The following is a 25,775-nucleotide window of genomic DNA, read 5'->3' on the forward strand; positions in this document are numbered from 1 at the left end:
ACTGAGACATTTGTAACATTCCCTTTAAGTCTTCAAGAGGTACTGAATGTCATAGCCCGTTTGGGACATTATAGGCACATTCATAATGTTTCCAATAAGTATTATAGAGGTTATAAATATCCTGTTGCAATACAGACATCATGGGAACATTAAAAACGTTCCTTGGTAGTCCATGAAAGGTTCTGAATATCATGTTATTTTGGAGATATCCTTGGAACATTTCATTACGTTAGATTTAGAGCTATGGTTTGTCTTCATATAACGTTACAATCGTAATGATAGAAATACATTTTGGAACGTTGTCTGTAAGTCAAGTGGTGGTACACTTGTAAAGTTGTCTTTCTAAGTGTGTAGGAACATTTGCTACGTTCTAAATAACTAATCTAGACGTTCTGAATGTCTGGCAAATTGGATGACATAGTAGTATTTGTAAAGTTCACAGAAGGTTCCTGAAATGTACTGAATGTCTGGTCACTTTGGCAATATTTTACATAACTTTCCCAATGAGTCTAGTAGATGTTGTGAATGTCAGATCCCTAAAAGTCAGGTAAATTTCGGGATATCGTAGTAACCCAGCTAAGAAAATTACGTTTGAGGACGTGACCACAAAGTAATTTTAGTCCCCACATAAGTCAAGATAACGTTATTGTGAAATGTGCCTTGCAGCTGTTGTGTCAGCTGACAAAAGTTACTTCCCAAGGCTTTTCATGACGTTGAAATGTCATGGATCTTCCCTGGACGTGCACATGTTATGTACCTTATTACTACTGCAGGTACACACTGACAAAAGTTACTTCCCAGTGGATACCAGAAACTGCATTTTGTGGGGTTCTCAATGCACTTTCTGACATTTAGCAACGTGATGTGGTTGACGTAAAAATAATGTTTTCATGAAATGTCTCCTAGATGTACCTGTGGTGTAAGTTGACAAAAGTTACGTCCCAAATATCTTCAAGACGTTGAAATGTGGGGGATCCTGAAAAGCTGAATATATTGTTAGTTATTAACGTTATAAGAGATGTCCTTGAATCTTCCCTGAAAGTGCACACTGTTACATGCCTAATTGCTACTGTAGGTACCCACTGACGAAAGTTACGTTCCCAGTTGTTACCAGATACTGCATTTTCTGGGGCTTTCTGACGTTTAGTAATGTTTGGAGATTGACCTAAAAATAATATTTTCATATAACATCTAATTTAAGAATGTTTGCTAAAGAGCAGCGCATAGTTATCTAATGTTGCAATGACAATTATAAATAGACATTATGGATCATTGTCAGTGAGTCAAGTGGTGGTGTATTTGTAACGTTGTATTTCTGACTACAAAAAATCAAATCAAATACAATTTTAATTAGTCACATGCGCCAAATACAAAAGGTGTAGACCTTACAGTGAAATGCTTACTTATGAGACCCCTAACCAACAATGCAGTAAAAAAACATGAATAAGAATAATAAATAAAAGTAACAATTAGATAAAGAGGAGCAGTAAAATAACACTAGCGAGACTACATACAGGGGGGTACCGGTATACAGCCAATGTGCGGGGGCACAGGTTAGTCGAGGTAATTGAGGTAATATGTACATGTAGGTATTAGTTATTAAAGTGACTATGCATAGATGATAACAACTGAGAGTAGCAGTGGTGTAAAAGGGGGAGGGCAATGCAAATATTCTGGGAAGAAATTTGATTAGATGTTCAGGAGTCTTATGGCTTGTGGGTAGAAGTTGTTTAGAAGCCTCTTGGACCTAGACGCTCCGGTACAGCTTGCCGTGTGGTAGCAGAGAGAACAGTCTATGACTAGGGTGGCTGGAGTCATTGACAATTTTTAGGGCCTTCCTCTGACACCGTCTGGTATAGAGGTCCTGGATGGCAGGAAGCTTTGCCTCAGTGATGTACTGGGCCGTACGCACCACCCTCTGTAGTGCATTGCGGTCGGAAACCAAGCAGTTGCCATACCAGGCAGTGATGCAACCAGTCAGGATGCTTTCGATGGTGCAGCTGTAGAACCTTTTGAGGATCTGAGGACCCATGTCAAATATTTTCAGTCTCCTGAGGGGAAATCGGTTTTGTCGTGCCCACTTCACGATTGTCTTGGTGTGCTTGGACCATGTTAGTTTGTTGGTGATGTGGACACTAAGGAACTTGAAGCACTCAACCTGCTCCACTAAAGCCCTGTCGATGAGAATGGGGGCATGTGCGGTCCTCTTTTTCCTGTTGTCCATAATCATCTCCTTAGTCTTGATCACGTTGAGGGAGAAGTTGTTGTCCTGCCACCACACGGCCAGGTCTCTGACCTCCTCCTTATAGGCTGCAGAGGGAGGTGTTTAGTCCCAGGGTCCTTAGCTAAGTGATGAGCTTTGAGGGCACTATGGTGTTGAACGCTGAGTTGTAGCCAGTGAATAGCATTCTCACATAGGTGTTCCTTTTGTCCAGGTGTGAAATGGCAGTGTGGAGTGCAATAAAGATTGCATCATCTGTGGATCTGTTGGGGCGGTATGCAAATTGGAGTGGGTTTAGGGTTTCTGGGATAATGGTGTTGATGTGAGCAATGACCAGCCTTTCAAAGCACTTCATGGCTACAGACGTGAGTGCTACATTGGAACTCAATTTGCTGATTTCCACTCAGTCAGTGTGGAATTTGTTGGCTTGTGTTTCGGTAAGGTGACTGACGGTGTACAATAAGAAAAAGCTACGTGTCTTGCACAGCTTTATTCCACTGCGTAATCACAGCCTGTATTAAAGAGTTCAGTAATCATGTTCTTAGGTCCTGATGAACAACATTGACAAGTGTTCTTGGTCTATTACTAGCATAAGCACGTAAAAATATATAATGCAAACGATGGCTTGATATATACATTTTTACTGAAGGGCTGTCTAAATTTGCACAATCCAGATTATGAAAAGTGCAATTTATACGTTCTATAACACCAACGTCAACAAAACAAATGATCGTGGACTTCAGTAAACAGAAGAGGGAGCAACCCCCTATCCACATGGATGGGACAGCAGTGGAGAAGGTGGAAAGTTTTAAGTTCCACGGTGTACACATCACGGACAAACTGGTACACCCACACAGGCAGTGTGGTGAACAAGGTGCAACAGCGCCTCTTCAACATCAACAAATGATCATGGAACCTACATGGTACAACCCTCAATCCGTAAACAAGGGTACCCTCATAGATATCATCCTGACAAACCTTCCCTCTAAAAACACCTCTGCTGTCTTCAACCAGGATCTCAGCGATCACTGCCTCATTGCCTGCATCCGTAATGGGTCCGCGGTCAAACGACCACCCCTCAGCACTGTCAAACGCTCCCTAAAACACTACAGCAAGCAGGCCGTTATAATCGACCTGGCCCAGGTATCCTGTAAAGATATTGACCTCATTCCATCAGTAGAGGATGCCTGGTTATACTTTAAAAGTGCTTTCCTCGTCATGTTAAATAAGCATGCCCCATTCAAAAAATGTAGAACTAAGAACAGATATAGTCCTTGGTTCAGTCCAGACTTGACGACCCTTGACCAGCACTAAAACATCCTGTGGCATACTGCTTTAGCATTAAATAGCCCTCGCGATATGCAACTTTTCAGGGAAGTCAGGAACCAATATACACAGGCAGTTAGGAAAGCAAAGGCTAGCTTTTTCAAACAGAAATTTGCATCCTGTAGCACAAACTCCAAAAGGTTCTGCGAACACTGTAAAGTCCATTGAGAATAAGAGCACCTCCTCCCAACTGCCCACTGCACTGAGGATAGAAAGCACTGTCACCATGATAATCGAGAATTTCAATAACCATTTTTATACGGCTGGCCATGCTTTCCACCTGGCTACCCCTATCCCGTTCAACAGCTCTGCACCCCCCACAGCAACTTGCCCAAGCCTCCCCCATTTCTCCTTCACCCAAATCAAGAAAGCTGATGTTCTGAAAGAGCTGCAAAATCTGGACCGCTACAAATCAGCTGGGCTAGACAATCTGGACCCTCTCTTTTTTCACAGAAATGGTTGCAACCCTTATTACTAGCCTGTTCAACCTCTCTTTCGTATCGTCTGAGATCCCTAAAGATTGGAAAGCTGCCGCGGTCATCCCCCTCTTCAAAGGGGGGGACACTCTAGACCCAAGCTGTTACAGACCTATATCTATCCTACCCTGCCTTTCTAAAGTCTTCAAAAGCCAAGTTAACGAACAGATCACCAACCGTTTCAAATCCCACCGTACCTTCTCGCTATGCAATCTGGTTTCCATGCTGGTCATGGGTGCACTTCAGCCACGCTCAAGGTCCTAAACGATATCATAACCGCCATTGATAAAATACTGTGCAGCCGTCTTCATCGACCTGGCCAAGGCTTTCGTCTGTCAATCACCGCATTCTTATCGGCAGACTCAACAGCCTTGGTTTCTCAAATGACTGCCTCGCCTGGTTCACCAACCACTTCTCAGATAGAGTTCAGTGTGTCAAATCGGAGGGCCTGTTGTCCGGATCTCTGGCAGTCTCTATGTGGGTGCCACACGGTTCAATTCTTGGGCAGAGTCTTTTCTCATCAATGACATCAATGACATCAATGATGTCATTCTTGCTGATTGTGATTCTCTGATCCACCTCCACGCAGATGACACCACTCTGTATACTTCTGGCCCTTCTTTGGACACTGTGTTAACAAACCTTCAGACGAGCTTCAATGCCATACAACACTCCTTCCGTGGCCTCCAACTGCTCTTAAATGCTAGTAAAACTAAATGCATGCTCTTCAACCTATCGCTTCTCGCACCCTTTCTGACTTAGAATATGGGGACAACCACAAATACCTAGGTGTCTGGTTAGACTGTAAACCCTCCTTCCAGACTCACATTAAGCATGTCCAATCCAAAATGTAATCTAGAACTGGCTTCCTATTTCGCAACAAAGCATCCTTCACTCATGCTGCCAAACATACCCTCGTAAAACGAACTATTCTACTGATCCTTGACTTCGGCGATGTCATTTACAAAATAGCCTCCAACACTCTACTCAGCAAATTGGATGTAGTCTGTCACAGTGCCATCCATTTTGTCACCAAAGCCCCATATACTACTCACCACTGCGGCCTGTATGCTCTTGTTGGCTGGCCCTCGCTTCACATTCGTCGCCAAACCCACTGGCTCAAGGGCATCTATAAGTCTTTGTTAGGTAAAGCCCCACCTTATCTCAGCTCACTGGTCACCATAGCAGCACCCACCCGTAGCACGCGCTCCAGCAGGTATATTTCACTGGTCATCCCCAAAGCCAACTCTTCCTTTGGCCGCCTTTCCTTCCAGTTCTCTGCTGCCAATGACCGGAACTAATTGCAAAAATCACTGAAGCTGTAGTCTTATATCTCCCCCACTAACTTTAAGCTTACCGATCTTTGCACCTGTACACAGCCCATCTGTAAATAGCCCACCCAACTACCTCATCCCCATATTGTTGTTTATTTTTTGCTCCTTTGCACCCCAGTATCTCTACTTGCACATTCATTTTCTGCACATCTATCACTCCAGGGTTTACTTGCTAAATTGTAATTATTTCGCCACTATGGCCTATTTATTGCCTTACCTACCTAATCTTACTACATTTACACACACTGTATATTGATTATTTATATTGTGTTATTGACTGAACATTTGTTTATCCCATGTGTAACTCTGTGTTGTTTGTGTCACACTGCTTTGCTTTATCTTGTCCAGGTCGCAGTTGTAAATGAGATCTTGCTCTCAACTAGCCTACCTGGTTAAAAAAAGGTGAAATTAAAAAATGTAAAACAATACATTTGAAAAACAGTGTTTTAATAAATTCTTTAGTGAAGTGAATATATTTAGTTTTATCTAAAAAGGCAAACATTTAATATTTTACCATTTTTATGAAATTCACAGAGGAGGATAGTCCTCCCCTTCCAACTCTGAGGAGCCTCCACTTATTATGTTGCTATTTATTCCTCATTGTCATGTCTACTCCCGCTCCTCCCCTCCTGCATTCGACGTCACCGGTTTACTAAACACCAGTCCTGGAATTCATCATTACGCGCACCTGGCATTCATCTGCATGCGCACCTGCGCTTCATCATTAGGCACACCTTGACTCCATCACTTCATTGATTACCTCCCCTATATCTGTCACCTCCTTAGTTCCATTCCCCAGGCAGTATTGACTGGGTGTTTCATGTCTATACGCTACTCGTGGTTGTTATAGTGGTCCGTTTATTATTAAACTCACCTCCTGCACTTGCTTTCTGACCCTCAGCATATACATTACACTTGTGTTATTATTTTTCAATGTTTGTACTATATCTTTTTTTTTTCAACATTGTTGGGAAGGGCCTGTAAGTAAGCATTTGACTGTTAGTCTACACCTGTTGTTTACGAAGCAATTGTATCAGGATAAAGGTAATACCCAGATGTAGACCATGTCAAAGTAACAATGTTTATTACAGTAACAGGGGCAAAGGTACAGAACGGTTGGCAGGCTCAGGGTCAGGTCAGGCAGAGGTTGGTAATCCAGAGGTGGGGCAAAGGTACAGGATGGCAGGATGATCAGGGATAGGCAGATTGGCCAGGCGGGCTCAGGGTCAGAACAGGTAAAAACCAGGAGGATGAGAACGAGAAACGGCAAAAGCTGATACAAAAATGCTGGTTGACTTGACAAACAAGATGAACTGGCAACCGACAAAAAGAGAACATAGGTATAAATGCACAGGGGATAATGGGGAAGATGGGCGATACCTGGAGGGGGTGGAGACAATCACAAGGACAGGTGAAACAGATCAGGGCGTGACAAATAACATTTATTTTTTATTTATGAATTAAAAAACCCGGTTTGGAGAGCCTTACCACATAAAATATATTGATGAATCAAAAATACAATACAGATTCATTCGGAAAATTGCCATACTCAGTTTTCAACTCATGGTAATGTTAGAAGATTACTGTACATAGAAGTATAATAGTATACAATAGTTGGCTATACTCTCGTCTATTGCCTGCACTAACTATCAGCTTCAAACTGTTATGGCTTCGTCTGCGCTCCGCGCCATATAGATTTAATTAGCTTGCATGTCCATGTTTTCTATGTTATCAACTGTTACTAATGACCCTCAGGAACACCCACATGGCTGTGATGGTGTTTACAGAGGAAGCAAATTAAGGTAAATGAAACAGTGTAATTAAATGGAATGATAATGTGTGGTTATTTAGGCCTGCTTTAGGTCGATACTGATAGTAGCTAATACACTACATGGACAAGAGTAAGTGGACACTCTTTCAAATTAGTGGATTCGGCTATTTCACCCACAACCATTTCTGATGGGTAAATACAATTTAACACACGGCCATGTAATCTCCATAGACAAACATTAGCAATATAATGGCCTAACTGAACAGCTCAGTGACGTTCAACGTGGCACCGTCATAGGGTGCCACCTTTTCAATAAGTCAGTTCATCAAATTTCTGCCCTTCTAGAGCTGCCACAGTCAACTGTAAGTGCTGTTATTGTGAAGTGCAACTGTCTAGGAGCAACAAAGGCTCAGCCACCAAGTGGTAGGCCACAGAAACTCACAGAACAGGGCTGCTGAACTGCGTAGCGTGTAAAAATCATCTGTCCTCAGTTGCTATACTCATTACTGAGTTCCCAACTGCCTCTGGAACCAACGTCAGCACAATAACTTTTCCATGGCCGAGGAGCCGTACACAAGACTAAGATCACCATGCGCAATCCCAAGAGTTGGCTGGAGTGGTGCAAAGCTCGCCACCATTGGACTCTGGAGTGTTCTCTGGAGTGATGGATCACGCTTCACCATCTGGCAGTCCGATGGACGAATCTGGGTTTAGCTGATGCCAGGGGAACACTATATGCCTCAATGCATACTGAAACTTTAAAGTTTGGTGGAGGGGGAATTATGGTCTGGGGCAATGACATTCTAGACGATTCTGTGCTTCCGACTTTGTGGCAAAAGTTTGGGAAAGGCCCTTTCCTGTTTCAGCATGACAATGCTCCCATGCACAGATCGAGGTCCATACAGGAATGGTTTGCCAAGATCGGTGTGGAAGAACTTGACTGGCCTGCACAGAGCCCAGACCTCAACCCAATCAAACACCTTCGGGATGAATTGGAACGCCGACCGCGAGCCAGGCCTAATCGCCCAACATCAGTGCCCGACCTCATTAATGCTTGTGGCTGAATGGAAGCAAGTCCCCGCACCAATATTCCAACATCACATGATCTTGGAATGAGATGTTCGACGAGCATGTAGTGTATTTAACATGATTGAAATAGTTAACAGAGAAAGTCGGGTAGCATATACAGTTGAAGTTAACACACTTAGGTTGGAGTCGTTAAAACTCATTTTTCAACCATTCCACAAATGTGTTGTTGACAAACTACAGTTTTGGCAAGTCGGTTACGACACCTACTTTGTGCACGACACGAGTACATTTTCCAACAATTGTTTACAAACAGATTATTTCACTTATAATTCAATTATCATAATTCCAGTGGGTCAGAAGTTAACATACACTAAGTTGACTGTGCCTTTTAACAGCTTGGGAAATTCCATAAAACGATGTCATGACTTCAGAAGCTTCTGATAGGCTAATTGCCATCATTTGAGTCAATTGGATGTGTACCTGTGGATGTATTTCAAGGCCTACCTTCAAACTCACTGCCTCTTTGCTTGACATCTTGGGAAAATCAAAAGAAATCAGCCAAGACCTCAGAAAAAAATGGAGACCTCCACAAGTCTGGTTCATCCTTGGGAGTCATTTCCAAATGCCTGAAGGTATCACGTTCATCTGTACAAACAATAGTACGCAAGTATAAACAACATGGGACCACACAGCCGTCATACCGCTCAGAAAGGAGACGCATTCTGTCTCCTAGAGATGAACGTACTTTTGGTGTGGAAAGTGCAAATCAATCCCAGAACAACAGCAAAGGACCTTGTGAAGATCCTGGAGGAAACAGTTACAAAGTGTCTATATCCACAGTAAAACGAGTCCTATATCGACATAACCTGAAAGGCTGCTCAGCAAGGAAGTTACCACTGCTCCTAAATCGCCATAAAAAAGCTAGACTACGGTTTGAAACTGCACATGGGGGGCAAAGATCATACTTTTTGGAGAAATGTCCTCTGGTCTGATGAAACAAAAATAATGACCATTGTTATGTTTGGAGGAAAAAGGGGGAGAGGGCAGCACGGGGGTGGCAGCATCATGTTGTGGGGGTGCTTTGCTGCAGGAGGGACTGGTGCACTTCACAAAATAGATGGCATCATGAGGAAAGAAAATGATGTGGATATATTGAAGAAACATCTCAAGACATCAGTCAGGAAGTTAAAGTTTGGTTGCAAATGGGTCTTCCAAATGAACAATGACCCCAAGCATACTTCCAAAGTTGTGGCAAAATGGCTTAAGGACAACAATGTCAAGGTATTGAAGTGGCCATCACAAAGTCCCGACTTCAATCCTATAGACAATTTGTGGGCAGAACTGAAGAAGCTTGTGCGAGCAAGAAGGCCTACAAACCTGACTCAGTTACACCAGCTCTGTCAGGAGGAATGGGCCGAAATTCACCCAACTTATTGTGGGAAGCTTGTGGAAGGCTACCAGGAACATTTGACCCAAGTTAAACTAGTTAAAGGCAATGCTACCAAATACGAATTGAGTGCCTGTAAACGTCTGACCCACTGGGAATAAATGAATGAAATAAAAGCTGAAATAAATCATTGTCTCTACTATTATTCTGACATTTCACATTCTTAAAATAAAGTGGTGATCCTAACTACCCTAAGACAGGGAGTTTTTTACTAGGGTTACATTTCAGAAATTGTGAAAAGCTGAGTTTTTAAATGTATTTGGCTAAGGTGTATGTAAACTTCTGACTTCAACTGTATGTATACAGTGTATATATTAACAAACAGTATAGTTAGCAATAAAAAATATACACACTAATACAATTGACAGATAATTTAAAGGTCACTTAAAAATGACAGTGAGTGCGGATTATAACTCATTTGATTCAACATTGCAATATAGAAATTAAAAGCACATAATACATTTGTCTCTGAAAACTAATTTTAATAATGCTATTCATAGTGCACTGATCTGCGGCCGAGACCATGTCTTTCAATGTAGACCATGCTAACAGGATGCTTTGCGCACAGAGATCTTGTCAGCTTCTGTGACAAAGTTCCTTGCTCTATAATGTTTGAGGAGCTGTCGCCAAGCGCCACTGCGGCTCAACAACTCTTGGTTACCTTTTAAGAAAGGAAGAAATGACATTTTAAAATGCCACTAGTTTAGATTAGGCTTACTCTAATGATCTTAACACTAAGCCCTGGATGAAAAGTCTTGCTCACCGATAATGCACAGTCCCTCTTTGGCCCTGGTGATGCCCACGTTGATCTGGTTGGGGTCGCCAACAAAGCCCGCATGTTTAGACCTCCAGGCCCTGTCCGGCTCGATCTCCATCTCCTTGCTGAGTAATGAGCGCACAGTGGAGAGAATGACGTAATTTTGTCCATTTTGTGTTCATGAAGTTCTTTCTTAAATTCAGACACCTGGGCGTTGTAGGGTGATAGAATTGCAATATTCTGTTGTCTTATTTGGGATTCTGTTACCAGTGCTTTGGCGAGCCGGATCTGTGATGAACAAAAAGAAAACCATAAATCATACCTTTTAGAAAAGTGACTCACCTGACTATACCAGTAGAGTGGCAAGATTTGAGCCGTATGTGTTGAAGTGTGAGTTATGTTTTAAGACAAAACAAAAAGGGTTCCTTACCATTACATCTCACTCCGCCCTATTCGCTTTGGAGTTTTCAGTTCCCTTTTCTGTGCTCACAACCAGGCTGACCTCCTCTCCAATGACGTTCCCGAAAACAATGTGCTTCTGTTGGCTGTCAGCCTGAAGGACACTGCTTGAGTGATTCACTTCAGTCTTCAGTTTTCCTCCATAATATTCCTCCGATGGGAACTTGCATATATCTTCATGCTACAAAGAGTTAAACAATGGATAATACTATGGACTTTGTCATTGGATGTCACATGTGCTGAATACAACAGGTGTAGACCTGACAGTGAAAAGCTTAATTACAAGCCCTTAACCAATAATGCAGTTTTAAGAAAATTAAGTGTTAAGTAAAAAATAGATAAGTACGTTAAAAAATATATAATTAAAGAGCAGCAGTAAAGTAACAGTAGCGAGGCTATATACAGGGGGTACCGGTACAGAGTAAATGTGCGGGGTACAGGTTAGTTGAGGTAATTGAGGTAATATGTACATGTAGGTAAAGTGTTAAAGTGACAATGAATAGATAATAAACAGAGAGGGGCAGCAGCGTAAAATGAGGGGGGGGGCGCAATGTAAATAGTCTAGGTAGCCATTTGATTAGCTGATCAGGATTCTTATGGCTTGGGAGTAGAAGCTGTTAAGAAGCCTTTTTGACCTACACTTGGCGCTCCGGTACCGCTTCCGTGCGGTAGCAGAGAGAATAGTCTATGACTAGGGTGACTGAATTTTTAGGGCCTTCCTCTGACACCGCCTGGTATAGAGTTCCTGGATGGAATTAAGCTTGGCCCCAGTGATGTACTGGGCCATACGCACTACCCTCTGTAGTTGGAGGCCGAGCAGTTGCCATACCAGGCAGTGATTCAACCAGTCAGGATGCTATTGATGGTGCAGCTGTAGAACTTTTGAGGATCTGAGGACCCATGCCAATTCTTTTCAGCCTCCTGAGGGGGAATAGGCTTTGTCGTGCCTGCTTCATGACGATCTTGGTGTGTTTGGACCATGATAGTTTGTTGGTGATGTGGACACCAAAAACCTGAATCTCTCAACCTGCTCCTCTACAGCCCCTTCGATGAGAATGGGGGCGTGCTTGGTCCTCTTTTTCCTGTAGTCCATAATCATCTCCTTTGTCTTGATCACGTTGAGGGAGAGGTTGTTATCCTGTCACCACGCGGCCATGTCTCTGACCTCCTCCCTATAGGCTGTCTCATCGTTTTCGGTGGTCAGGCCTACCACCGTTGTGTCATTGGCAAACTTAATGATGGTGTGGGAGTCGTGCCTGGCCATGCAGTCATGGGTGAACAAGGAGTACAGGAGGGGACTGAGCACGCACCCCTGAGGGGCCGCTGTGTTGAGGATCAGCATGGCGGATGTGTTGTTACCTACTCTTACCACCCTAGGGCGGCCCTTCAGGAAGTCCAGGATCCAGTTGCAGAGGGAGGTGTTTAGTCCCAGGGTCCTTAGATTATTGTTGAGCTTTGAGGGCACTATGGTGTTGAACACTGAGCTGTAGTCAACAAATAGCATTCTCACGTATGTGTTACTTTTGTCCAGGTGGGAAAGGGCAGTGTGGAGTGCAATAGAGATTGCATTATCTGTGGATCTGTTGGGGAAGTATGCAAATTGGAGTGGGTCTAGTGTTTCTGGGATAATGGTGTTTGTGAGCCATGACCAGCCGTTCAAAGCACTTCATGGCTACAGACGTGAGAGCTACGGGTTGGTAGTCATTTAGGCAGGTTAGCTTAGTGTTCTTGGGCACAGGGACTATGGTGGTCTGCTTGAAACATGTTGGTATTACAGACTCAGTCAGGGACAGGTTGAACATGTCAGTGAAGACATTTACATTACATTTACATTACATTTAAGTCATTTAGCAGACGCTCTTATCCAGAGCGACTTACAAATTGGTGCGTTCACCTTAAGACATCCAGTGGAACAGCCACTTTACAATAGTGCATCTAAGTCTTTTAAGGGGGGGGGTGAGAAGGATTACTTTATCCTATCCTAGGTATTCCTTAAAGAGGTGGGGTTTCAGGTGTCTCCGGAAGGTGGTGATTGACTCCGCTGTCCTGGCGTCGTGAGGGAGTTTGTTCCACCATTGGGGGGCCAGAGCAGCGAACAGTTTTGACTGGGCTGAGCGGGAACTGTACTTCCTCAGTGGTAGGGAGGCGAGCAGGCCAGAGGTGGATGAACGCAGTGCCCTTGTTTGGGTGTAGGGCCTGATCAGAGCCTGGAGGTACTGAGAGGAGGGAGTGAAAGGATGCCAGGTCCGCAAGGAGGCGAGTTTTCCTCCATTTCCGCTCGGCTGCCCGGAGCCCTGTTCTGTGAGCTCGCAATGAGTCGTCGAGCCACGGAGCGGGAGGGGAGGACCGAGCCGGCCTGGAGGATAGGGGACATAGAGAGTCAAAGGATGCAGAAAGGGAGGAGAGGAGGGTTGAGGAGGCAGAATCAGGAGATAGGTTGGAGAAGGTTTGAGCAGAGGGAAGAGATGATAGGATGGAAGAGGAGAGAGTAGCGGGGGAGAGAGAGCGAAGGTTGGGACGGCGCGATACCATCCGAGTAGGGGCAGTGTGGGAAGTGTTGGATGAGAGCGAGAGGGAAAAGGATACAAGGTAGTGGTCGGAGACTTGGAGGGGAGTTGCAATGAGGTTAGTGGAAGAACAGCATCTAGTAAAGATGAGGTCGAGCGTATTGCCTGCCTTGTGAGTAGGGGGTGAAGGTGAGAGGGTGAGGTCAAAAGAGGAGAGGAGTGGAAAGAAGGAGGCAGAGAGGAATGAGTCAAAGGTAGACGTGGGGAGGTTAAAGTCGCCCAGAACTGTGAGAGGTGAGCCGTCCTCAGGAAAGGAGCTTATCAAGGCATCAAGCTCATTGATGAACTCTCCGAGGGAACCTGGAGGGCGATAAATGATAAGGATGTTAAGCTTGAAAGGGCTGGTAACTGTGACAGCATGGAATTCAAAGGAGGCGATAGACAGATGGGTAAGGGGAGAAAGAGAGAATGACCACTTGGGAGAGATGAGGATCCCGGTGCCACCACCCCGCTGACCAGAAGCTCTCGGGGTGTGCGAGAACACGTGGGCGGACGAAGAGAGAGCACAGTAGGAGTAGCAGTGTTATCTGTGGTGATCCATGTTTCCGTCAGTGCCAAGAAGTCGAGGGACTGGAGGGAGGCATAGGCTGAGATGAACTCTGCCTTGTTGGCCGCAGATCGGCAGTTCCAGAGGCTACCGGAGACCTGGAACTCCACGTGGGTCGTGCGCGCTGGGACCACCAGATTAGGGTGGCCGCGGCCACGCGGTGTGGAGCGTTTGTATGGTCTGTGCAGAGAGGAGAGAACAGGGATAGACAGACACATAGTTGACAGGCTACAGAAGAGGCTACGCTAATGCAAAGGAGATTGGAATGACAAGTGGACTACACGTCTCGAATGTTCAGAAAGTTAAGCTTACGTAGCAAGAATCTTATTGACTAAAATGATTAAAATGATACAGTACTGCTGAAGTAGGCTAGCTGGCAGTGGCTGCGTTGTTGACTTTGTAGGCTAGCTGGCAGTGGCTGCGTTGTTGACACTACACTAATCAAGTCGTTCCGTTGAGTGTGATAGTTTCGACAGTGCTGCTATTCGGGGGCTAGCTGGCTAGCTAGCAGTGTTGATTACGTTACGTTGCGTTAAAAGAACGACAATAGCTGGCTAACTAACCTAGAAAATCGCTCTAGACTACACAATTATCTTTGATACAAAGACGGCTATGTAGCTAGCTATGTAGCTAGCTACGATCAAACAAATCAAACCGTTGTACTGTAATGAAATGAAATGAAAATGTGATACTGCCTGTGGAGCGAAGCGGAATGCGACCGGGTTGTTGAGTGAGGAAGTTCAGTTCGGTGGACGTTGGCTAGCTGTTGGCTAGCTAGCAGTGTCTCCAACGTTAAGGACGACAAATAGCTGGCTAGCTAACCTCGGTCAATTAAGATAATCACTCTAAGACTACACACTCTAAACTACACAATTATCTTGGATACGAAGACAGCAAAGACAACTATGTAGCTAGCTAACACTACACTAATCAGGTCATTCAATTGAGTGTAATAGTTTTTAGTGCTGCTATTCGATAGACGGTGGACGTTAGCTAGCTGGCTAGCTGGCTAGCTGCTGGGCAGATAGCAGTGTAGACTGCGTTAGGACGACGAAATACGATAATTACGCAATTATCTTTGATACAAAGACGGCTATGTAGCTAGCTAAGAAGAAATAGCTAAGATTAGACAAATCAAACCGTTGTACTATAGTGAAATGTAATGAAATGTAATGAAAAGTTATACAACCTGCGGCCGAAGTGCGAATGCGACCGCTCGCTCCAACCCCAAGACACTTGCCAGTTGGTCAGCGCATGCTGATTTTAATCAACATGCATCTTAAAGCATATCTGTGCAGTCAAAGGCACAGTTTTATAAACATTTGTCGAATTAGATTATATGATGTGAATTAGGCTGTGATAAATTCATAGCCCAAACATTTCCGGACCTCTTACCATTCTGTACTGGGTATCCAGCATCACTGTCTGGGACCGGTACTCAAAGTAACGCTCAAACAGAGACTTTGACATCCCCAACTTCCTCAGAAGTTCATTCTTAACGATGGGACGTAGCTGTTTGTGGTCACCGAGCAACACAATCTAGGAAGTGAAAAGAGGTTATTTAGCCTTTATCTTCATCACTTGCAAATGTGGTGATGACCTTTAATAAACATATAGGATGGCTGGAATGGAATAAATGTAACACAGTCAAACATGTGGTTTCCATATTTCATGTGTTTGATACCGTTCCATCTGATCCATTCCAGCCATTACAATGACCCCATCATACTAGAGCTCCTCCCACCAGCCTCCTCTGCTTGGGATGCAGTTGAGAAAACAGGGTTGCTGTTAAGGCTTAGTTTAACAGATTCTGTGTCAATGCAGTCTTTATATGCCCAAAATCAATGCAAAAAAAAAAAAAATCGACATAATTTTTACGGAAATGCTCACAGTAACACATTCTTAAAATGTAATTTCATAACACTACACTTTTAGGGAAAAAAAGGTTCCAAAAAAGGCTTCTTCTGCTGTCCCCATAGGAGAACCCTTTTTGGTTCCAAGTAGGACCCGTTTGGGTTCCATGTAGAACCCTCTGTGCAAATGGTTGCACATGGAAACCAAAAGGGTTATACCTGCAACCAAAAGGGTTATTCAATACATAAATAGGCAGCATCACAAATATACAAAAATAATTTTAATCTCAGAATCCAAACCGGTGGGGTGGGGTGGGGGGGGTTCTACTAAACTAACATATGGAATTGTTTTAAGATGATCATACCATGGATCATTTTAGCTATTTGATTTTGAATTTTAGGACCCCTTTAGGAACATCATTTTATTTAAATTTTGTATGATTTGATAAAATATAGAATTTTGACTATAACTATAGGCCATAGAAACGCATTGAATAACACAATCAAAAATGTCAAAAAATACAGAAAAAAATCAACCATAAAGAATAAGGTTTTGAAGTGTCTGTCCTAAATCTAGAAAGCTCAGGAAATATTGTAGACCCATATTTAACCTCTTATTTTTGTTGTCACAAAACTACCTCCATACTTCCATTCATTTACATTTGTTACCTACAGATGAGTCCCTTGACACTTGTAGGGGTCGTAAAGCCCAGTCAAAACTGTTCGCTGCTCTGGCCCCCCAATGGTGGAACAAACTCCCTCACGACGCCAGGACAGCGGAGTCAATCACCACCTTCCGGAGACACCTGAAACCCCACCTCTTTCAGGAATACCTAGGATAGGATAAAGTAATCCTTCTCACCCCCCCCCCTTAAAAGATTTAGATGCACTATTGTAAAGTGGCTGTTCCACTGGATGTCTTAAGGTGAACGCACCAATTTGTAAGTCGCTCTGGATAAGAGCGTCTGCTAAATGACTTAAATGTAAATGTAAATGTAAATGTAAAGCAAAATGGAGAGTCTCCCCTTTCCACAGTTGGTTCATATTAATTTGTAGCCAAAACGGTTCGGACACTACAGACAGAAGTTGGCACATCAGTGTTACCAACTTCAGAGTCCCATGGGGCATGTGGGGGTCGTAGACACTACAGATTTTAGGGATGTCTCCTGGTGCTGATGTGACAGTTTCAGATATCACTAGCTTAAATTTACAGATTTTGATGGGGATTTTTTTGTTATTTATTAGATTGACACATGGGTGCATCAATTGACTCTTAAGGATTTTAAACCATCATACATGGAAACATCATTCTATAACAAAAAGTAAATGAATACATGGATTTCAACACACCTTTTCTGGTTTGTTGCTGACCAATGGGATGAGGGCCTGAGGTTCTGTTGCCATGGCACATTCATCAATAAGAATCTGGCGTGCACTGACTGTTTTAGTGAGGTTAGGAGAAGAGGCTGCTGTACAGGTGCACAGAATGACATCGTGCCTCTGCAGCTCATGCACACGAGCTTTATTCAGAAGACTTTTGTAGCTCGAAGAAAAAACAAAAAATGCACGCACTTATATATGTACGTCAGTCAGATGTAGGTTTATATATTTATTTTAATCAAAATTGCATTACAGGAAAATTCTATACTTACTCCTCAACTTCTTCTGCTGTCAACTCCTCTCCCTTTGATTCTATTGCTAACTTTGTTCTGTGGTCAAACTCTTTTATTTCCGTGGAATGTGGATTTTGTTCTTCCCGTATGCGATGATGCAAGGTAATATTTCTACAAATGGTACAGATATGGTAAAATACTGTGATATGTTGAGTTTGTGTAATGTGAACAATTTGACAAAAACATGCTGAGACACTGGTCAGACATGATAAAGCCAGCCCTACGATCAGATGATCAAAGACAAGACAGAGATTCTCTGAAAAAGTGGCCACAACTGCAGAGTGATGTGTGTATATTTTATACCGGAGTTCTGCCTTGGACCGCTCATGGCGAAGTGACCTGGGAGAGAGCTGAAGGACACTCCCTGGGTAAGGGTACTCCGCCATCTCCAGTTGTCGGCTGTACACCCTGAGGGGCTTCAACTTGTCTCCAAACTTCACCAGGCACTCTACAGAATGTTCAGAATGAATAGAATGTTACCTAATGTTCAGAACTTGGATCATGTTTAAGCTGTGGTTGTGTTATACATTATTTTGTGGAGACAATTTCAATTAAAGTATGAAGTAACTTGCCAGCAACCACATCGACAGACTTATTGGAAGGACCACAGCAGAGAATAACTTCTTTCTTGTCCTTGTCCTTCGGATTTTCAAATATCCTGGGGTTTTTGGAGTTCATCACAAGGAACCAGTACACAATGTAAACTCCCAAAACAGTCTTTCCAGTCCCTATGAAACAGGTGTGTATTTTTTACTCGAGTAAACATAGCAATGGGCAATAAAACAGCTTCAGGTATTCTGGTAGTAGTACTGTATTTGTTAACTTACCAGGTGGCCCTTGTATGATTGTGAAGTTGTTATTCATTCAACTGAGACTGCTCTTCTCTGTATCACGGAGGCCCTCCGCACTGCTAAAGCTAACTCTCTCTCCTCTGCTCTCATCCTTCTAGACCTATCGGCTGCCTTAGATACTGTGAACCATCAGATCCTCCTCTCCACCCTCTCCGAGTTGGGCATCTCCGGCGCGGCCCACGCTTGGATTGCGTCCTACCTGACAGGTCGCTCCTATCAGGTGGCGTGGCGAGAATCTGTCTCCTCACCACGCGCTCTCACCACTGGTGTCCCCCAGGGCTCTGTTCTAGGCCCTCTCCTATTCTCACTATACACCAAGTCACTTGGCTCTGTCATAACCTCACATGGTCTCTCCTATCATTGCTATGCAGACGACACACAATTAATCTTCTCCTTTCCCCCTTCTGATGACCAGGTGGCGAATCGCATCTCTGCATGTCTGGCAGACATATCAGTGTGGATGACGGATCACCACCTCAAGCTGAACCTCGGCAAGACGGAGCTGCTCTTCCCTTCCCAAGTTCTCTCACGTCACCCCGCTCCTCCGCTCTCTCCACTGGCTTCCAGTTGAAGCTCGCATCCGCTACAAGACCATGGTGCTTGCCTACGGAGCTGTGAGGGGAACGGCACCTCAGTACCTCCAGGCTCTGATCAGGCCCTACACCCAAACAAGGGCACTGCGTTCATCCACCTCTGGCCTGCTCGCCTCCCTACCACTGAGGAAGTACAGTTCCCGCGCAGCCCAGTCAAAACTGTTCGCTGCTCTGGCCCCCCAATGGTGGAACAAACTCCCTCACGACGCCAGGACAGCGGAGTCAATCACCACCTTCCGGAGACACCTGAAACCCCACCTCTTTCAGGAATACCTAGGATAGGATAAAGTAATCCTTCTCACCCCCTTAAAAGATTTAGATGCACTATTGTAAAGTGGCTGTTCCACTGGATGTCTTAAGGTGAACGCACCAATTTGTAAGTCGCTCTGGATAAGAGCGTCTGCTAAATGACTTAAATGTAAATGTAAATGTAATTCAGAGCTTTCTCCACTGCATCAATTTGACTCTTATTCAGCTCTGGGAGACCCTCTGGTGCCTTTTCCCTAATGAGTTGGTACCGTGGTGGTACAACAGATTGCGAAGCTACAATCCCAAGCAAGACCACAAAACAATAGTTTCAAGCATATAGCTTAATTAAAAACAAGGTTGTTGTATATTCCCACAGATGTAAAATGGGGTTACTTTACCTCCTTTTGGAATGTGTTGTCCTAGGGCTATTTTCTGAACAAGCTCATTTGCAGACACAATGTTGTTCACAGCCATTTCTTTACGTCTAGACAGTAGAAATGTTAACAACCATTCATTATGTATACTGAATTAATTATGGGAACATTATGTCCATCCAATAAAAATATGAGATTTATTTTACATTATCTTATTTTAAAGAGTGCACTTAAAAATAAATCTTATTTTAAAATGTGAGTAGTACTTTATATTTAACTGAAGCAATTACCAGGTATTTACTAAAAATGGTAGTTACATTTGAAGCACCATTTTGAAGACTTAAATGAGACTTAAATAATAACGGTAATACATTTGTTCAATGACAATTGTTCAATCTCTTTTTTTTGCATACTAATTTAATAGTTGCACGTCTGTCAGAAGCTTTGGGATTATCTCAACCGTGTATGTTGTCTTTCTCTGGTAGACACACTCTGGAATGGTATCCATTGGCAAGTGGTTGATGTAGAAGTGCACTTTTCTGGCTTGATTGTGGTTGTTTTTTGGTTCTTCAAAGTTGGTTGTAAACACCATGTGCCACCCATGTGTAATTCTTAGGGTCGACTGCTTCCTCTGATTGGTCAGGGATTGAAGTCAGTTTCAATCCCCTTTTTCGGATGCACAGAAAGCACTTGCTAAGGTCACATTCAATGGCCCATTCTTTAATGTATTTGAGTGGAAGTTCGAAACTTCCTTTCAGTCTGTTTTTCCCTTGCTTCAAGTTCAGCTTCAGGTCCTCAATTATTATGCTGTCACTTTCATCCACAGCATTGTCTGCAGACTCCATCTCACAAAGTGGTCGCCAGATCTTCACATACTCTCTTGCGTTGCTATATTCACTCTTGGATGGACAGTCTGCACGTTTGGAAAAACATGTGATATGACTGTGGGCATTGTCTACACACACCTAAAATATTGGTTTGATGCACACCAACTGAACAGTGGGTGTCCAATAACCTTTTTTTCCTTCAGATGTCATTTGGACTTGAAGTGTGTCTCCCGGCTTCAAATGTAGGGTAAGATCAACATAGTGCTCCATTTAAATTTTTTCAGCTTGTCCATGTGCAGTTCTATGGGAGTCATTCCCAGCTTCAAGCAAATACACCTTGGCATGTTTTGAGAGACTCTTTACATTTTCTGTTTGCTTTGTTGTGGCATCTAGTATGAGAGACCTTGCTATGTTCCATTTTTCATGGCCCATTGCATTAACAATGGCTTGCCAAGTCTTTTGTGGGAGCTTGATGCAGGCAGCTGAATTTTGCACCTTTTTTAGCTCTTGGTGAATTTTGGCAGTGTCAATTGAGTACACTCGTCTTCTCCATGTCAGAATCATTTGGTTCTCACTTGAATCGTACAGTGGTTGATCCTTCGGTTGCAAATCTCTGTACCTAACAGGCAAACACTCTGGAAAAGAGTGCCTGTCGAACGGAAATGACAGCTTGAAACTGTCTCCTGCTGCTACACCAACAACAAATGCTAGCTTCAGAGAATTTTGTTTCTTCATGTTGATGGCGAAAGATATCATCGCAGCCTTCTTTTCATACTCATTGGCCTTCTTGTAGCTGTCTTCAATCTTCTGACACAGAATGTCAATCTCTTGTGGAGAATATTGGACCGGAGTGCCGCTTAGGACTGAATGCAAAAGCCTTTGCAGGATAATGTCCATGTAGCGACGTATGGGCGAGGATGCTTGTGTATATGACTCAAGTTTTAAGGAATAGTGCCCAACCTTTTCCCGGGATGAATTGGAGCGGATGACGTAGGCTTCGTCAAGACACTTCCTAAACTGTCATCTGTGCCAATCAGATCAATCATTGTGTCAGTGTCAACTTCCTCTTTCTTGGCAGCTGACAGGATCTCATTCCATATTGATGTTAGCACGTAGAAGCTTTTGCTCTCCATGGCCTCCTGGTCAAGTTGAATGTCATGGTCAAGGTTGTGCCTCAGGTGTAAGGACAGTGGTATGATGTCTTTGTATCGCTCTTTCAAGTCTTCTAACATTTCAGGGTCAGGGCAGAACATGGTTTCATTTGCATTGATCAAAAATTCAGACACAGAATGGTTGAACAGTACACTAAGCTCCTCAATCATCTGACTGGATCTCCTCTTCCCTGGCTTCTGGTGATCGTCCAATTGTCTATAGTTCCAATCCTGGCCTTCCTTCCTTTGCACTTTGGCAAAACGATATGCCACAGAAACACAGTCTTCTAAAGTATCAAACTTGGCCTCTTCTCCTGAACGCTTACTGATGATGTCCTCTGCCTCGTCATAAGACAACTTTCTATCGGACTTGATTTGCGAAAGCTGGAATTTCTTTTCAGTGATTTTGTGTGTTGCCTTGTCCACTTTTATCATTAACGAAATTACCTTTCGATCTATACCAGGCAGGAGACTCAAGTGGTAGATGCTAACTGGTTTTGGGAACATGTAAACGGGTTCTTCTCTAGGGCTGTAAAATGTTGCACCATGTTTTTGTGCAGCATCATCCAACGAACCGCCAAGATTCACGAAACTTGCCACATCTGCTATGTGGACTCCAACCTCATAATGGCTTTCCATGTCAATGACACTGATTGCATCATCCAAGTCTAGGGATTTCTTTTGGTCAACAGTGAAAGTAATAAACTTTCGGAGGTCCTTTCTGTTACTATTTTGGGTGTCTTTCCAGGTACATGGTTCAGCTAAAACATGGCTGGGAGGCAACGGTTGAACATTAAATTCTGCATCCAAAATCCTTAAGCCCTCCTCCAAAGATGATCCTATGGAAAGAATGTCTATCACCTTCCCTAACGGATAGGCATAGTTTCCTTTGTTTTCTGTTTTAGTTTTCCAACAAAACACTTCCACCATAAATACATGATTGCGTTTGATTTCTTCATCAAGTTGTTGATATCTGACAATCTCCCATTCTCCATCATTGTGCTTCCATATTGGAATTAAATTGTGGCTCTTCTTGCTGACCAAGGTACATATTTTGGTGGTGTTTGTGTTGAGTGGTACCATAATTTTTCTGAGGAATTGATATTCAGTCTTCGTTTTGGGTTTCTGGTAACCTTCAACTTCAAGGGTACAAGCAAACACACGACGGGATTCAGCTGCCTTGATGGTGCCTAACACTTTTCCTTGTGGAATACCCTCACAAGGAACTACTTTGGCCACCACTTCATCACCACTGAAGGACTTGCCGAGGTTACCTCTACCTTTGATGATAATGTGGTTAGTTGGGTTGTCAAATGGAATGATATAACCTGCATTATGTTTCTCCATGACCAATTCACCTCGCTTGTACACATTGGGCTGCTCTCTCAACAACTGCAACAAGGCATCTCTTTCAACTTTGGCACTATCGTATAGTCTGTTTCGTTCCAGTAGTGTGTAGTGTGCCCTGTTTTGCTCCTCTTGTAGTTCTTGGAGAATAGCATCAATGTTGTTCTCTGTATCGAACATAACTGACTGAGTGCTGCTCTCATCCAGGTATTCTGTCCTTTGGAATCTTGAGATTTCCTTGATATCGCCATCAATGAAGTCATTGGTAAGGTGTTTCGGTTCAGCACTTCCCTTGCTAATACAATGGTGAATGTAGCTTCTCCAGATTCTTGAGCACTTCCCAAAGTAGCAAAGCGCAGCAGCATCTCCAACCACAACAACCTGGGATTGAGCCCTAGTCATGGCTGTGTTCAGCATGCGAGCATCGTTGAAAAACTCCACACAATATGAGTCAGGAGGGTGAAGGCTGTCACGGGTTTGAACGGCAGTCATTACTATTGCTCTGAACTGTTTGCCTGTCAAGAAAGAATGAAAGTGTTATATGGTTAACAACCCATTATTTTGATGAATAGAAAGGTTTCAATACAAAGATCAAAATAACATAAATGAAGTCAACAAAAATATTTAAAAAATCAAATCAAATCATGTGTTAATTTCTGATTGAGTCGACATATGCAGCTACTGTGAACGACGTTTGCTCGAATGCAAGAACATTGCCTTTTAAAGCTGCATAGTTCACAAAGCGCGATCGGAATAAATTCCAGACCAAATCTTTGAGTTGTTTTCATGATAAATACCTTGAACATTGGATATGTTCTCCACAGTCACTCGGCCAAGGAATCTTTTCTGAAGCTCTTTTCTGATCATTGAAACCTATGAATACATAAATAATGTCAACCAAAAAAGTTATGGACATAACACAACATTGACTTGAGAGGTTTTTCCTCATTTTCTCAACAAATGCATTAGAATTATTAAACTGTGCATGGTAATTGATTAAAAAAATTAAATGAGGAACAACTGTTTCACCTGGCATCGTTCAGAGAGAACACAGATTGAGCTTTGGTCATGATTCCCCCATGCGATTGGCCCATCTCTGAGCAGATTTTGCACTATTTCAACCACGCATTCAACCTCGTCAAGATTAAACCATGACATGGATGCGGTGTCCAAGTGGGATTCTCCTCTGACATGGTGAAACCTCAAAGGGTGCCTGCTCGGATGAGCTGGAACATTACCAACAGCCTTGATGGCATCCGACTTGCCAACGTAGAAGTGAGTGGACACAAATTCTACTATCTCTTTTGTGTTGCGATAGTTCTCGTGAAAAAATATTCTGCTTTTCAAAGCTGTACTACTTTCACAGCCTTGATAGAAGTGGAACAGGCGGTTCAGCAAAGAGTGATTGGAGTGTTGGTCATCGTCCGTTGAAAATAGTTTTGGTCCCATCTGCATGTGATCTCCAGCTAGAACCACCCGAGTTACTGGCCCTGCCAGACCAAGGGGCATTAGGGCTTCACATTCGAGCATCTGGGAGGCTTCGTCAATCAGGATGTGGGTGAAGTAGCCATCGGAAAGCTTTAGGTCATTGAAGTGTCTTGCCATTGCAGTAGTTGTTATGACTATTCTGTGGTGATCCAAAGCAGATTTGGTAGGAGGTAGAAAAAACTGACCGTCTTTGGATAGAAGGCAGTACTTCTGTGTGATCTCATCCGTAGAACTTACTAGAACCCCTTGTTTATTTGCTTTGATTCTCAGTGGCTTCATCTCAGGGTGTCCAGAGTTGACGTATGGATGGAAATGGTCTTTGATATACAAATCTGCAGAGCTGACCAGAGAAAGAGAGGGGTTAACTATGCTTACCATTTAACAGTTCCACTAAAATGTGACTGTCCTTAAAACCAGAATGGAAAACTGGTCTCCCTACTTTTTCATGAAATGTATGTTGCACTAGTAATTAAAAAGCAGGTACATTGCAACTACAAGTGTGTGTGTGTGTTAACATTTGGATTCAAATCTGTGTATTAACATTGGGATTAATACATGGCATAATACTTATAAATGTTAATTTATAACTGTCAAACCCATATGAGGCTTACACAATTCAAATGATTGATGAGCAAACTCATGATAGCCCTATGACCTAACTGTGCTATCTTAATCATTACACAGAGGTCAAATAAAAGTATTTTGTTGCAAATCTAATGTTTTAAAAAATCTCACATATGTTATTAACAGTTTTAAGCACTATTATGTAACAATGCTTGCCTGTCAACTCAGAGCTGGGGTCAATTCAAATTGAAGAAGTACTGTAAACTTGAATACATATATTTTCAATGACTTCTCAATAAACTTAGCTATTTATTTGAAATGTTTTTTAACTTGAATTGTACATTAAAATAACTTCCTGAATTGACTGCATGTCAACTAATTGCATAATGTAAGACTGAACATACACAGCGCATTCGGAAAGTATTCAGACCCCTTTTCCACATTTTGTTGCGCTACAGCCAATATTCTAAAATATAATATTTTTTTCTATCATCAATCAATAGCTTATTATGGAAATAATATAAAGACAGGTTTGAACATGTTTCTGCACATTTTCTAAGTACAAAAAAAACAGAAATACCTTATTTACATAAGTATTCAGACCCTTCGCTATGAGACTCGAAATTGAGCTCAGGTGCATCCTGTTTCCATTGATCATCCTTGAGATGTTTCTACAACTTCGTTGGAGTCCACCTGTGGTCATTTCAATTGAGTGAACATGATTTGGAAACGCACACACATATCTACAGAACAAGTCAAAAGTTTGGACCCACCTACTCATTCCAGGGTTTTTCTTTATTTTTCCATTTTCTTCATTGTAGAATCATAGTGAAGACATCAAAACTATGAAATAACACAGAATCATGTAGTA

The 25,775-nt window shown here is 42.9% G+C and overlaps 1 pseudogene; it reads right to left on the minus strand.

Moving 5' to 3' along the window:
- Nucleotides 1-6,424: 6,424 nt before the first annotated feature.
- Nucleotides 6,425-24,779, minus strand: LOC115142829 (3'-5' exoribonuclease HELZ2-like; annotated as a pseudogene).
- Nucleotides 24,780-25,775: the final 996 nt, after the last annotated feature.

This window comes from Oncorhynchus nerka, linkage group LG15 (genome assembly GCF_034236695.1).
Source record: "Oncorhynchus nerka isolate Pitt River linkage group LG15, Oner_Uvic_2.0, whole genome shotgun sequence".
NCBI lineage: Eukaryota > Metazoa > Chordata > Actinopteri > Salmoniformes > Salmonidae > Oncorhynchus > Oncorhynchus nerka.